The 15,090-nt window shown below is 44.9% G+C and overlaps 1 long non-coding RNA gene across 1 annotated transcript; it reads left to right on the top strand.

The window, feature by feature from the left end:
- Nucleotides 1-4,853: 4,853 nt before the first annotated feature.
- LOC309868626 lies at nucleotides 4,854-5,646 on the top strand. Its single transcript, XR_014313757.1, has 2 exons — nucleotides 4,854-5,067; nucleotides 5,465-5,646. It is a non-coding gene; the product is annotated as an uncharacterized lncRNA (long non-coding RNA).
- Nucleotides 5,647-15,090: the final 9,444 nt, after the last annotated feature.

Genomic DNA, 15,090 nt, shown 5'->3' with positions numbered 1-15,090 from the left:
TCCAGAGCACATGCTATTTTTATCATGCTTGGTTTTCCAGAATCTTGGGATCCCAGTAATGGAGCCCAATTACCATGATTCCCAATATTTCCTTGGCAGATATATTCTTAAGTCAACAAATATAACAAATACATTCCAAACAATAAGAACACATTTTTTGCCCTCATGGCCTCCCAACTTTGGCCCAGCCCTGCTCATGATGCATCTTACTAGATAGTGAGAATGGGGACTCTGTTGCCTCAGAAGCTATGAGTGGTGAATCTCAGTGCTTCTGGTGGGAACTCCAATAGTGGTGAAGACAGTGGTAGATGGGGAGGGATGAGGAGAATTCTGTGGAAGCGGATGCCAAGCTCAACGCTTTTCTTCTGTTCTTTTTTCTCCTCTGGGTCACAAGCAATGAACCATCTGCTCCTCTTCACACTGCCCCTACCTGTTGCCTCAGACAGGTAGGTATCCTTGACATCACCTCACCCCAGTCTGAAATGAGGAGAAATGGAAGCCATTGGTTTTGTAAGAGTTTGTGCCATTATATTGGTTTTGTAAGAGTTTGTGCCTCTACCAAAGACATGAAACAAAGAAGCTATAAGAAGCCTTCCTCTTCAACCCTATTGACTTCTCTTTTCTGCTTAGACCCCCTAAGGAAGGAGAAAAGCTCCCTGAGGAATCGTAGTGGGGTTCTGGAGACATGAAGGCCAGTGGCTGCATGCAAGGCTGTTTAGGGGATCTTTCCTCACAGAAGCTCCCAGGCAAGGCGCAGTGTGGGGCCAAGAGAGGGCAAAACAAGGGCAGGAGAAGGATGGAAATTTCTAAGAGGAGAGGAAGTTACTTCTAGAGCTTAGCAGGGGCGAGAGTGATAGTACTTAATGATTACTGCAGTTATTACCTAGGAGATAGGAGGAAGACACTGCCCGGCCGCCTTGGGGCATGGAAATGCCAGGCACTGCCTGGAAGTGACAGACTTGAGTGAGAACTGGAAGAGGATGACAATGAGGAAAATGAAGATTATGATGGCCAATGTTAGGTGAGTTTTCTAAGTGCCAGGCTGTGTGCCAGGACGATAGATTAGAGGCCTGACCTGCCAACCTCATCACTGCTCTGGGCAGTGGATGTTGTTGTTGTTTGGAGATGAGACCGTTGAGGCTCAGAGATCCAAACAAGCTTGCCTAAGGCTCTCGGCTGGGCATTGCAAGGAGAGACCGCACCTTACCTGAACTCTTTGTAAGACCCACACACAGTGTCCTACCACTGCATTCGATTCAGCAACCCCACACAAAGCACCAACTCTGAGCCAGGCCCCGCAGGGGCGTACAAAAAATGAGAATGACATCACCCCTAATTTTCACAAGCTTCTAGTCCCGTGATGCTTCCAGAAGGCCTCATTTCTCTTTCTTCATTGCATTGAGTCCATCCCCTCTGATGCCAAAGCTCCTTCTGAGGACTTGAGAGCCCTGTCCTTTGTTTCTCTTAGCTGGGTCACTGTCTTCTCCAAGGAGGCTCTGGGTCCCTTATCACCCGGTCAGTTGGTGGCCTTCTTGCCTTTCCTGAAGGCAGGGTGAAGACAAGGCCAGAGCCGAGGGCACTGCCGTGTGCCTTTCAGTGCAAGTCTTGCTCAGGTTTTCCATGAAGGTAGAGCTTTAAATTCCATCTGTGAACGTCTCTGGGTGCTTCGGCAGGTTTTGCCTTCCTGCTTGCCATTAGTACCAAGGGCAGAACGGACAGCTCGCTTGGCCTATGGTTTTCATTCTTTGAACATCAACCCGAAGAACGCCCCAGCCCTATTTCACTGCCGAAGTTTCTCTGACACTGTGGCACCCCACCACCCGTCTCCCCTTCCCCAGCTTCTGCACCTGGATCATTTTGCGGATGGAGGGAGGTCCACGCAGCTGTTTCTCTGTCTCGGCTGTTCATGCCGGTGCCCCCCACACCCTGCCGCCAGCAGCCCCCACGAGCAGCGGAGAGGATCACGGCTGTCTCCTTTGCTTTCCATGGCATTTCCAAGTGCCTTTGAGGCTTCATCACTTACACGTTTGAATTGCACTGTCATTTTGTGGTCCGGTTCTTGACGCGGTCATCTGTGTTCTGATTTCATCTCACTCCAGGGCCAGGATGTACAAGTCTTATTTTATTTTATTTATTTATTTATTTTTTCTATTTTGGCTCAAGACAGCTTTTCACTTATTGTTCACGTCAGTGGGTATCTGGAATGCTGCGGCTTTGACTTTCAAACATGGTTAAATGGAAGCCAGGGTACTTTTACAGTGGCTCTCCCAGACCAGGCTCTGGAAGAAGAGCCGCAGGACAGAGAAGACCATGTCACTGGTTACAAACAAGTTTAAGTCTCTGCTTCAGAGCTGGAGAAGGCAGATTTGAGAAGACTTGAGAGGAAGGGAGATCCCTCCCCGCAGTATGGATTCTACCCCAGATGCAAGGGGAAAGTCTCTGGGAATTCCCTGGGATCGGTGCTCTGCCTGAGATGTTTTCAAGAGACGTTATCTCAGTACATTCCATTTTAATAAAGAACATTTAAGAAGACAGCATCTGGGCAGCATGTGCAGCCTACGGAACTGGTGTAGGTAAAAAGAATTCTTTCTGCCTAGGCTAAATCCACAACCACTTGGCCAACAGGATTTTGTTGCCACTAAGTCTTCTGTCTTCATAGGACGAGGCTCAAGTGGAGTGGTGAGGATCTCACCTCTGTGCTGGGTCCCAGGAGTGGGGCTGCTGGGCCGTGGAAGGTTGGTTCCACAGAGGACGTCTTCTCCATGCTGTGGTCAGCCGCTGGGCATGATGGCACCATGAGCGTCACCTCTGCTGGCCTGAGGATGAATTTCCAAGCACCAGAAATGCCGCTGCAGGGTCCACAATATCCAGGCTTCCCCTGGTTCTCTGAGTTCTTGTCACATGAGGGTGGGGTTACCTTCAAGATTTCCTTAGAACCTTGGAACAAACATTAACCCCTCAAAACAAGAACCTGATCACTAAACTTGCTACTTATCTGTTTTTCTATTTGGACAATATATTATTATCCACCCCCCCACCCGCCCCGCCAAGCTCCTTACCAAAAAGAAAGATGATAACCATCTTCTCTGTTTGAGGACGCACACCAGCTGCTGAGAAAAATCCCTTTCTTTCTGGGAAAAAAATAGTGTCCTGGTTTGGAAGATCAGAGATGCAAATTTTTGTCTTTCTCTTCTTCTTCTTATTTTTTAATCAAGAAGACGTATATCCTGGCTAAGTCTCTAACTTTATCTGAGGGTTTTTTTTCCCCCTCATTACAAAGTAAGAGGTTGGACCCAGGGATTCCTTTACAAGATCTTTTTTCCATTCTAAATGCCAAAGCGGCTTCTCTGAATAGTGTCTGCAAAGGTAATAACACCTGGCTTACCTAGACTTCCTTTCCCCTTAGAGACACAGAACAGGCTTCCAACAGTGGTACAACTTTTTGCTGCATGCATTGTCCCTTCATACTGCTTCATCCAGCTGACAATTAGCTAACAACAGACAGCTGAACTTCTTAAATCCTGTGAGCTACAGCTAGGATTTTGTTTTATAAACGCACTCCAGTTTCATAATAACTAATTGTACTGAGTACATACTTTATCCCCGGTATTCTCAGCCTTTAGAAGTAAAAGCACGTGAGTTAATCCTCACACATAGCTTAGGAGGTCCATTCTATTACTTATCCCCATTTTACAGGTAAGGCAACCAGGACAGAAAGCAGGTTAAATAGCTTGCCGAAGGTTCCATAACAACGTGGTAGACAATCGGTGCGCACTGGCTAACCCCTGAGCCGGGCTAAACCTGCATCCACGCAAATGGTGGTATGTTTTGTTTTCCCCAGAGCCTCAACTGTTTTAGGATCTGTTTTCTTTCTTTCTTTCTTTCTTTCTTTCTTTCTTTCTTTCTTTCTTTCTTTCTTTCTTTCTTTCTTCTTTCTTTTTTTTATAAGATTTTATTTATTTATTTGTCAGGGAGAGATAGAGCACGTGTGCGCACAAGCAGGGGGAGAGGAAGGCAAAGGGAGAGGAGGAAGCAGGCTCCCCGGGACCCTGGGATCGTGACCTGAGCAGAAGGCAGATGCTTACTGACTGAACCATCCAGCCATCCCCTAGGATCTGTCTTCAGGAATAGTATATTTCCCAAATGTTGAAGCCTAGGGCTTACCTACATGTCTTCGTGATGTGATCTGACTCTAGTGATATGCGAACCTACCTAACACCACACTAGATACCAGAGCCTAGAATGAATGAGCTGGACATTTGAGATACCTGGAGAGAACCACAGAAAGAGATGATCACCACCACGGTGCGTGTTGATTTGGAAAGCTGACTCAGGTTATAAAAAGATGCTGGTCGTTTCCCCGAGCTGCTGTGAGTAACCTACTGCTTCAGGCCTGTAAAAGGCACTGAGCGTCGCTTGTCTCCATGATTGAGAACTATTGCCTGGTTCCTGTGAGCGAGTCCAACTGGCGGACGTCCTGTGGCAACGACAGGATACGGCTCCAGCTGGAGTCTCTCTTCCTGCTGCTGTACTCAGCTCATCCTGGTTTAACCAGAGACAAAAATCCCACCATCTCAAAGTGTTTTCCTCAAGCTCAGGAACACCTCATTTTAAAGAAATGCTCATGGCACCTATAGCATTTTGCCTGGCCCATGATAAGTGCTCATAAGTATTTGTTACTTCCTGCCAAAAGAGATCAATTCAGCAGTGATTTTTCACTTTTCCAAAAGATTCACCATGGGGTGCCTTTAAATGGCCAGCTCCCCTAGAGCATTTAAAATGCGACTTGATTTATAGGAATTCAACGTACAGGGCTCTGCAAGGCCACATCAATCGTGTAAACTGAGATGCATGTGCTGCTGGGTTCCCACTGACCCGAGCGTGTTGGCAGCTCCCCTCCACCAGCTTGGAATGCGCACAAACCCTGGGTCTGCTCTCCCTCCTTTTATCACAAAGGAGCTCATTTTGTGAATGAACAGCCCCTGCCAGCGGGCAGACGGTATTCCCAGTGACCTTTGCCCGGGGATTGGATTCCCGCCCAGCAGGGAGACAGGGCCCAAGGAAAAGGTGAGTTCATTGATTGCCACAGCCTGCTGGGCTGAGGTCTGGGGAGGAAAGGGCTTGGAGACTTTGCCTTTCTCCCCAATCACCTCCGAGAAGTTTCATTTCCCGCCTGCATCACTTTCTGTCTCCTTTGTATGGGGCCTGTTGGATTCTGTTCAGCAGGGAAGTCTTCCTGCTTCTGCTGCTTGGCTCCTGCTTTGTCTTTTTCTTTTTTCTTTCCTTTTTTTTTTTTTTTTTTTTTTTTTTTTTGAGTTGGGACTAAGGATCCCTAGTTTTGCCATGCTGTGTCCCAACAAGGATTCTGGGGTCCTCAGGAGCTTCAGCCCCCTTTCTCCCCCAACCTCCTCCCCTCCCCTCCTCCCCCTCCTCCTCCTCCTCCTCCTAACCAGGGCTTTTGCAGTTTGATGTTTTTAGGTATCAAAGGAAGGTCTCCAGGAACCCTGCAACTAAAGACTTTAATGAGGACCATGCCCGAAAAATCCCGGCTGCCAAAGACATGATGATGATTTATGTCGCTCACTCACTCCCTAACAGCAAGAGGACTATTTGTAAAAATAAAAAAGCTGCTCATATGGAATTAAACAAGAGCATAGCTGCTTCCTTCCAGACCCTGGGAGCTTAACAAAGAGCATCCACACTCCAGGGCCCGCAGCACATGGCCTGGGGGCTGACTGTCTTCCTGTCACAGAAAGCTCAGGCGCCTTTGCTCAGGCAGCGACTCCCCCTCCCTGCGGGTGGACCCCCAAAGGCATATTCCCAAGGAAGCTCAAATTTGTGTCAGGCACAGAAGGGTCGATGCAGCTGGTGGGGCAGGGGCAAGGTGTTTAGGGACCCTCTTTGTTCTTGGTGTCCCAGAGGGAAGTGACTCATGGACACCAAGTGGGTTCTGGCCCGGCTCCCTGAACAGAGGCTTCAGGGAAGGGAGACATTCTAATGCCTGCTTCCTCCTGTCCACGGAGGCCACCTCATACTGCTGTGAGCAGTACGCAAGTGAAGCACAGGAAACGCGTCCCGCAGGGCTGACCCATGCTCATTGTTATTCCTGTTCTATACTGTGGCTGCCATGACACACGGTGCCACTCAGACCTCCTGCTGTGGCAACAGTGATGAATTGAGGGACTGCTCTGTGTTCTGGCAGAGGGACCATCAGTCAGGTGCAGCCACGAGAGGGGACCCAGGGGATGGCACAAGAAAACGAAGTTGATTGTACTCGAGGGACCTAGGGGGGTGAACTGTGTGCCACACAAAGTCACAGGGGAGGAGTCAGGTCCTAGGCAAGTGACAGAAGCCCATCCTAGGGGAAAGTCTAGGCTATAACATTTATTGGGATTTCTGCGGGGTAAAGCAAGGCAGGGCAGAGAAGACAGTTTAAGACTGGCTCTTAAGAATAATTTCGGTGGATGCTGGGCTGTAGAGTGGTCCCTAGTTGCCTGTACCTGGTCCTTCCATCATTCAGGCAGAGGATTATTGCTTCCCTCCCTCCAGAGCAGCTCAGGTCAGAGAAACAAAGCTGCACTCAGGATTGGTTAGCTTGCATCTCAAAGAAACACATGTTCCTGGCTCCCAGGCACATTATCTCAGAACTGGCTAGCCCCTAGAGGAGCAGTCTCTCTCTGGCCAGAAAAGGTTTTTCAAAATGTCAAAACATTATCATATACAGAGAATAAGAAATAAAGGCAGAGATGGGATTTGTGGTTATCAGAGGCAGGAGCTGGGGGGAAGAGGAATTGAAGGAGGGCAGACCAATCAATCAATCAATCAACCAACAAACCGTGTGTGTGTGTGTGTGTGTGTGTGTGTGTGTGTGTGTGTGTTCACAGTACATGGCGGCAGCTGCTGTGATAATGTATGTTTGCATCATGTTTGGCCACACTTCCCAAGGGTGGCTGCAAAGCACTGATAGATCCAGGCGGGGATGCCCACATGTTTTCCTTCTTGAGAAGACCTGGGATTCCTCTGTCAGCATTAGCTCAAGGATTTTAATGTGGATCTGTTTCTGGGAACTGAACTGGTGCCCAAGAATCTCCTATCCCTCACAAGGGTCAGAATCATGAGGCTCTCTTGAGGGCTCTCCCCCTGGCTTTTCTGCTTACCACCCACCTACCCCCCCCCCCCACCAACCTGCTCCCCTCAATAACAACAATCCTTCTCTGTGTGTCTACATCTCTCTTTTTGTGCCTGCTTCAGGGGACCTGAACTAACACATGTAATAATTAGGCTTTCCATCATTTTATGTTGTACTAATACTCACAACTTTTCTGATGCACAGACATTTGTTGGCTCTTTTACTTTGTCACTTAACCTTGAATAAGAGCATTGACTAGATATGCCATGAGTATTTGATGCTGAAGACACAGAGATGTTTCCTCTCCATTACGGATTGAATGTTTGTGCCCCACTCACCTCCCAAATTTCTCTCCTGAAACCTAATCCCCGAAGTGATGCTATTGAGAGGGTGGAACCCTCATGACTGAAATTAATGCCCTTATAAAAGAGACCTTAGGATGCTCCCTTGCTCCTTCTGCCATTTGAGGACACAGTAACAAAGCGGCCACCTATGAAACAGGAAGTGGGTCCTTACCAGACACTGAATCTGCTAACACTTTGATCTTGGACTTCCCAACCACCTCCATGATCTTGGACTTCCCAAACTCCAAGAACTGTGAGAAATAAAGTTCTATTGTTCATAAGCCACCCAGTGTAAGGAAATTTGTTATAGCAGCCTAAATGGACTAGATACTCTCATTGATGGGCTGGCAAGATGGGGTACACAAATAAAGAGGCACACAAATAATCATAATAATATGGTTAATATTCAAATGGAGGAATATAAGAATCTACCAGAGGAAGTGTTTTACTCTACCAGTGTTGGGGAGTGGAGTTAGACAAGGAAATCTTCATTAATAAAGTATAATTGAATTCTGGAAAAAGATACACGTTCCACCCTCTCACCTCCTATCTGCAATGTGACCCAAACAATAAATTAAAAGGAAGAACAGGAGCCCAGAAGAGCTGTAACATCACACCATCTGAAGGGATTTTCCCCCTTCTGTTTCACTGCCTCTTACAATGTCTGTAAGGACCAGCAATTAACCCACAGATTTGAGACATACTCTACCTTGCCAAATGGAAAGAAATACAAATGTCATGAACTTGTCCATGTTGGAAGACAACTGTCATAGAAGTAAGTTAGTCTGAGAGGCCATCCTAGAGCCCCAGCAAGCACATGAGATGTGCATGGAGATGCTACTGGACCTCATTTGGGGCTCAACCTGACCCTAGATTCAGCTTCCACAGGCAAATGGGGATCTGATGTGGGCTGGATTGTGTCTCCTACAAAAATTCATATGTTGACGTTCTAATCCCCAGTAACTCGGAATGTGACTATATTTGAAGTTGGGGTCTTAAGAGGGTTAATCAAGTTATAGTAGTCATTAAGGTGGGCCCTAATTCAGCATGACTTGTGTCATCACGAAAAGAACAAATTTGGGTAGAGAGACATGCGGAGAGTGAAGACACATTGAGGGGAGATGGCCCTCTATAAGCCAAGGAGAGAGGCCTGGAGCAAATCCTTTGCTCATGGCCCTCAGAAGTAACCAGCCTCACCAGCACCTTGATCTTGGTTGTCTAACCCCCAAAACTATGAGAAAATAAAGTTTTTGTTGTTTAAGATTCCCAGTCTGTGATACTTTGTATAGTAGCCCAGGCAGGCTACTGTAAGACTCCTCTTTCTCCCCTTCCTTGGGGATAGAATCTGGGCCCCATTCTGTTCCCAGCCTTAATGGAGTGGTGACTGGGGAATCCCAGAGACCTGGGGATTAACCTTTGACCACAGGAGGGAGAGCCGGGGAAGTGAGGCCCGAGATAAAGCAGAAAGCCAGGCTTACCACAATGAGCACATGGGCATGCAGAATGAGGAGGAACTGACCAAGGAACACTGGTCCCAGAAGCCTCAAAGGCAGAAAATGGGAAAGATACTCTTTTGTCCCTTTGATTTGAAGGCACTGATGCTATTGGAAAGCAAGACAAATTATTTCATGGGACCAAAAATAAAGCTGGGCCATCTGATAAGAGTCAGGGTAGATCGATCACACCGCGGTCCAAAAGGAAGAAAAATGAGGAGAGAAGAGGGGCATGCCTGGGGACTAGAACTGAAATACCAACTAATACAAAGCCTTTGTTTTGGCCCCTGAGAAACTCGAAATGGGAATTCCTGAGAAAAGGCCAGGTGATACCTCAAACTCACATCTGACATTGCTGGAGAGGAAGGCTTCATTGGCCCTGGGTCAGAACCAAGAAACGTGAGGAGTTTTAACTTGGAGGGTGAGGGTGTGATGTGACGATCCAGTCACTTTCCTGGGGGCAAATCAAGTCAGACTATGACAGATACTACATTATAGCAAATTGTGTCCGTTGGGGAGCTAACCAGTGCCCTACGCGGGGTCTGCAATATCTTAATGCCCAAATCATCTCCCTAAAGTAAAACATTTCATGAAGTTGCCATAGCTACCCTGGTGTTTTTTGACATAGTGAGGTGTAGTTTCCTGCTAAAACATTTTTTTTTCATTTTTATGTAAACAACAGAAATGTGTGGGGTTACTAAGGATAATTCTCCCCACCCAAACATACACTCTTAGTGGATGTACTTTTTTTTTTTTTTTTTTTTTTGAGAGAGGACACAAGTGCTATTGGTGGGCAGGGGGGCGGTGGTAGTAGGAGAGAGCATCTTAAGCAGGCTCCACAGTCAAAGCACAGCCCTGTGGGGTGCTTCATCTCAGGACCCAGAGATCATGACCTGAGCAGAAATCAAGAGTCTGATGCTTAACTGACTGAGCCACACAGGCATCCACCTCTTTTTTTTTCTTCTTTTTTTATAATTTTTTATTTTTTATAAACATATATTTTTATCCCCAGGGGTACAGGTCTGTGAATCACCAGGTTTACACACTTCACAGCACTCACCAAAGCACATACCCTCCCCAATGTCCATAATCCCACCCCCTTCTCCCAAACCCCCTCCCCACAGCAACCCTCAGTTTGTTTTGTGAGATTAAGAGTCACTTATGGTTTGTCTCTTTTCCCAATCCCATCTTGTTTCATTGATTCTTCTCCTACCCACTTAAGCCCCCATGTTGCATCACCACTTCCTCATATCAGGGAGATCATATGATAGTTGTCTTTCTCTGCTTGACTTATTTCACTAAGCATGATATGCTCTAGTTCCATCCATGTTGTTGCAAATGGCAAGATTTCATTTCTTTTGATGGCTGCATAGTATTCCATTGTGTATATATACCACATCTTCTTGATCCATTTATCTGTTGATGGACATCTAGGTTCTTTCCATAGTTTGGCTATTGTGGACATTGCTGCTATAAACATTCAGGTGCATGTGCCCCTTTGGATCACTACGTTTGTATCTTTAGGGTAAATACCCAATAGTGCAATTGCTGGGTCATAGGGCAGTTCTATTTTCAACATTTTGAGGAACCTCCATGCTGTTTTCCAGAGTGGCTGCACCAGCTTGCATTCCCACCAACAGTGTAGGAGGGTTCCCCTTTCTCCGCATCCTCGCCAGCATCTGTCATTTCCTGACTTGTTTATTTTAGCCATTCTGACTGGTGTGAGGTTATATCTCATTGTAGTTTTGATTTGTATTTCCCTGATGCCGAGTGATATGGAGCACTTTTTCATGTGTCTGTTGGCCATCTGGATGTCTTCTTTGCAGAAATGTCTGTTCATGTCCTCTGCCCATTTCTTGATAGGATTATTTGTTCTTTGGGTGTTGAGTTTGCTAAGTTCTTTATAGATTCTGGACACTAGTCCTTTATCTGATATGTCGTTTGCAAATATCTTCTCCCATTCTGTCAGTTGTCTTTTGGTTTTGTTAACTGTTTCCTTTGCTGTGCAAAAGCTTTTGATCTTGATGAAATCCCAATAGTTCATTTTTGCCCTTGCTTCCCTTACCTTTGGCGTTGTTCCTAGGAAGATGTTGCTGCGGCTGAGGTCGAAGAGGTTGCTGCCTGTGTTCTCCTCAAGGATTTTGATGGATTCCTTTTGCACATTGAGGTCCTTCATCCATTTTGAGTCTATTTTTGTGAGTGGTGTAAGGAAATGGTCCAATTTCATTTTTCTGCATGTGGCTGTCCAATTTTCCCAGCACCATTTATTGAAGAGGTTGTCTTTTTTCCATTGGACAGTCTTTCCTGCTTTGTCGAAGATTAGTTGACCATAGAGTTGAGGGTCTATTTCTGGGCTCTCTATTCTGTTCCATTGATCTATGTGTCTGTTTTTGTGCCAGTACCATGCTGTCTTGATGATGACAGCTTTGTAATAGAGCTTGAAGTCCAGAATTGTGATGCCACCAACGTTGGCTTTCTTTTTCAATATCCCTTTGGCTATTCGAGGTCTTTTCTGGTTCCATATAAATTTTAGAATTATTTGTTCCATTTCTTTGAAAGAGATGGATGGTACTTTGATAGGAATTGCATTAAATGTGTAGATTGCTTTAGGTAGCATAGACATTTTCACAATATTTATTCTTCCAATCCAGGAGCATGGAACATTTTTCCATTTCTTTGTGTCTTCCTCAATTTCTTTCATGAGTACTTTATAGTTTTCTGAGTATAGATTCTGTGTCTCTTTGGTTAGGTTTATTCCTAGGTATCTTATGGTTTGGGGTGCAATTGTAAATGGGATTGACTCCTTAATTTCTCTTTCTTCTGTCTTGCTGTTGGTGTAGAGAAATGCAACTGATTTCTGTGCATCCACCTCTTTTTAATGTCTCTGAGGTGAGACCAAGTTGCCCAGTGTACCTCACTTGACTTTAGGTCTCTTTCAACCTGACTTGTGGAGCTCCACCCACCCCCTGACCCCAGTGCCCCATGCTTTTAAGGGTAGAGCAAGAAGCAAACAGTGAAAGAGAGGAGAGTACTAGGGTTTAAATTACACAATAAGTGGGGCACCTGGGTGGCAGTTGGTTAAATTTCCCACTCTTGATTTTGACTAAGGTCATGATCTCAGGGTCATGAGATCGATGGGCTTTATGCTCAATGTGGAGTCTGCTTGAGACTCTGTCTTCTTCTGACCTGCTGCTCTTGTGCTTGCTCGCTCTCTTTCTCTCGCTCTCAAATAAATAAATAAAATAAAATAAAAATAAACAAAATAATAAATAAATAAAATTTAAAAATAATAAAAAAAATAAAATAAAATATTTTAAACAAAGAAATATTTTAAATAAAGCCCATCCCGGGCTGAGGGAAGCAGTTCAGAGAGAATCCACACCAGCGGTGTGGATAGTAGGAGATGAGGTTAGAACATAGAGCTCTACCTCAGAGGAAGGAAAAGCGCACCCCTGAGATCTATAGAAGGGCAACAGTAGAAGCTACAGTTGAGAAGAGATAATCCTAGAGACAAGCTGCAGCTCCTAAAGAGATAGTCACCATTCAGGAATTCTGTGTTTTTGGAAACTGAGAGGATGAGGCTCAGGGAAGGACAGCCAAAGGGATTAACCTTTCAATGTGAATTGTCATCTCTGGATTTGAGTGACTGTCCCTGCCCTCTGGAAATACCTGGGGAAAGCCCATTCTTCTTAGTTTCTCCCTTTTCCTCACCAAGTCTTTTCCTCTTATCTTCAGGATATCATTAGGTGGTAAAAACCCCAATTTATATTTCCAATCCTCTTTCTAGAGCATAGCAATGGTTGATCTTGCCGATGTTTTAGACTCATGATTTTCCTACAGCTGTCTCTTCTCCTCTCCCTGCCATAAACAGACAAAAACCCCAAAGCAGCTCCGTGACACAGCACTATTCTTCACTTGTGGGGTCAAAGATTCCCTTGCCTTTGACTCCTCTCTCTTTCTCCTAATCCACTAATTCCCATGTTATTTTTGACTACCTACACCAAGTGTGTGGAAGATGCTTTTTCTTCCCCATCCAGCTACCACTGACACTGCCCCTTCCACATTATCCCTCAGACGCATCGCTGCAACTGTCCCTGCACAGGTCTTCCCGTCTTCCTTCAGAGTGTTCCTCTGTCCTTTAAAATTTCCTCCATTATCCCCACTGGTGAAATTTTCTTTGGAAGGGCAGCCCAAATGCCACCATTTCCTCCATGAATCCTCCAGAATATGCCCAGTGAGATACAGACTCTTCCTCTTCTGAAATCATACAACTACAATTTATCTTACCTTGTGTGCATGAGGATATATCCCAGCTTTATATTATGTCCTCTGTGTTCCATACAAATCTGTCCAACATCTTATGTGATTGACCTCCCTACCTACTTGCATAACATATCCGCACCTAAAATTAACATAACCAAGGAGAATTCTTTATTTTTCTCCTCAGAACCTGTTAATCCACCAGTCTTCCCCATTTTGTAAATGGTAGCATGACTCTCTTTGTGTGTCATACTAAAAACTATTGACTTATCAGTGATTCTTCACCCTCATCCTTATCCAATCCAGCAATGCTTTTACTTCTAAAACATATCCTGATGTACCAACCTCCCATTACCCCCGTTATTATCTTAGTGTAAGCTAATATCTTGCCAGGATTATTGCAAATGACTCTTAAAGAAGCTCCTTGATAAAGTGGCTTATAGAAAATATGAATTAGATCGTGTCATTTACCTGCTGAATACTCTCCAATGGCTTTTCATCACACTTTGAATTAAATTCAAATTCTTGACTTGGTCCTACAAAGCTCTGTGTTCTAACCCCTACTACATCTCCGCCCTCATCTCCTACTTCCTTCCTCCTTGCTTTCCTTGCTCTTTCTGTCCATTCCTTGAATATATCATACATGCTTCTGTCTTAAGACCTTTACTCTTCTTCTTGTCAGGGACACCCTTTACCAGTTACAGCCCCCTCTCCTCATTTGTATGTCAGTTCCCATGTCGTCTTCTCAGAGAGGCCTTCCTGACTGTCTTCTAGAAAATAGGACCCTTGCTACATCACTTCATCTCACTTTGCTTTATATTCTTCACAACATCAAATACTGAATGAAATTCCTAACTTATTTGTTTCTTTGTTTTTTGTTTCATCTCCTCTTGAATATGAGAACTTTAAAAGTGGGAATCCCACCTGTTTAGCTAACAAACTTTGCCCATAATGGCTCTTGAAAAATTATATCATCTGTTGTTTCAGCCTTCAAAATAACCCACGATGATTCTCTCTCCACATGGGTATTCATACTCATGCATAGTCCATTCCCACAATGAATACGGATGACTTATGTGGCAAATTGGATATTTCAAGAAAGATGAAGCATAAACTTCTGGATCATAAAGGATGTCATGACTTCTGTCTTGTCTTCGTGGGTGATTCACTCTTGGGAAAGCCAGCTGCCATGCTGTGAGGACACTCAAGCAGCAACCCTATGAAGAAGACATGAAGACATGTGGCAAGAAACTGAGACCCCACCACCCCCTGTCAACAGTCAGCATTAAGTTGCAGTCATGTAAATATGACTGCAGTCATGTGAGTATGGACCCTCCAGCCCCAGTCAAGCCTTCAGATGACTGGAACCCCAGCCAACATCTTGACTGCAGCCTCATGAGAGATCCCCAAGCTAGAACTATTCTGCTAAACTGCTTCTGAATTTCTGACTCACAGAAAGTATGTGAGATAGTAACTATTTATTTTAAAATGTTTATATGTAGTTTTAATTTGTCAAAGGTAATTTGTTATGGGGCATTAAATAATTTGTTATGGGGCCTTAAATAATACATTACCATTGCTCTCTTATTGTTGCTATTGTTATAATACCTTTTTCTCTTGCCCAAGATTACAGTAAATACAACGTAAGAAGTGATTTTCAACATTCCAATTTTGGATAAAGAGAAACACAACAACCCATTTAACCCAACAGCTCCAGTTCGGGAACATTATATGAACAAATTTGAATTGTATGCTATGTTTGGATAAACCCAGACATTTTATTTTCTAAATGTAAGTCAAGCAAGAGAGATGGAGTACCATCTATACCTCCTTAGGTTGTTGTGGGCATGCCTCAGTTCCATGA

This window comes from Mustela nivalis (genome assembly GCF_964662115.1).
Source record: "Mustela nivalis genome assembly, chromosome: 7".
In the NCBI taxonomy this organism is placed as follows: Eukaryota; Metazoa; Chordata; class Mammalia; order Carnivora; family Mustelidae; genus Mustela; species Mustela nivalis.
The sequence above is the reverse complement of the archived record's forward strand: the minus strand, read 5'-3'. Positions and strand labels throughout refer to the sequence as shown.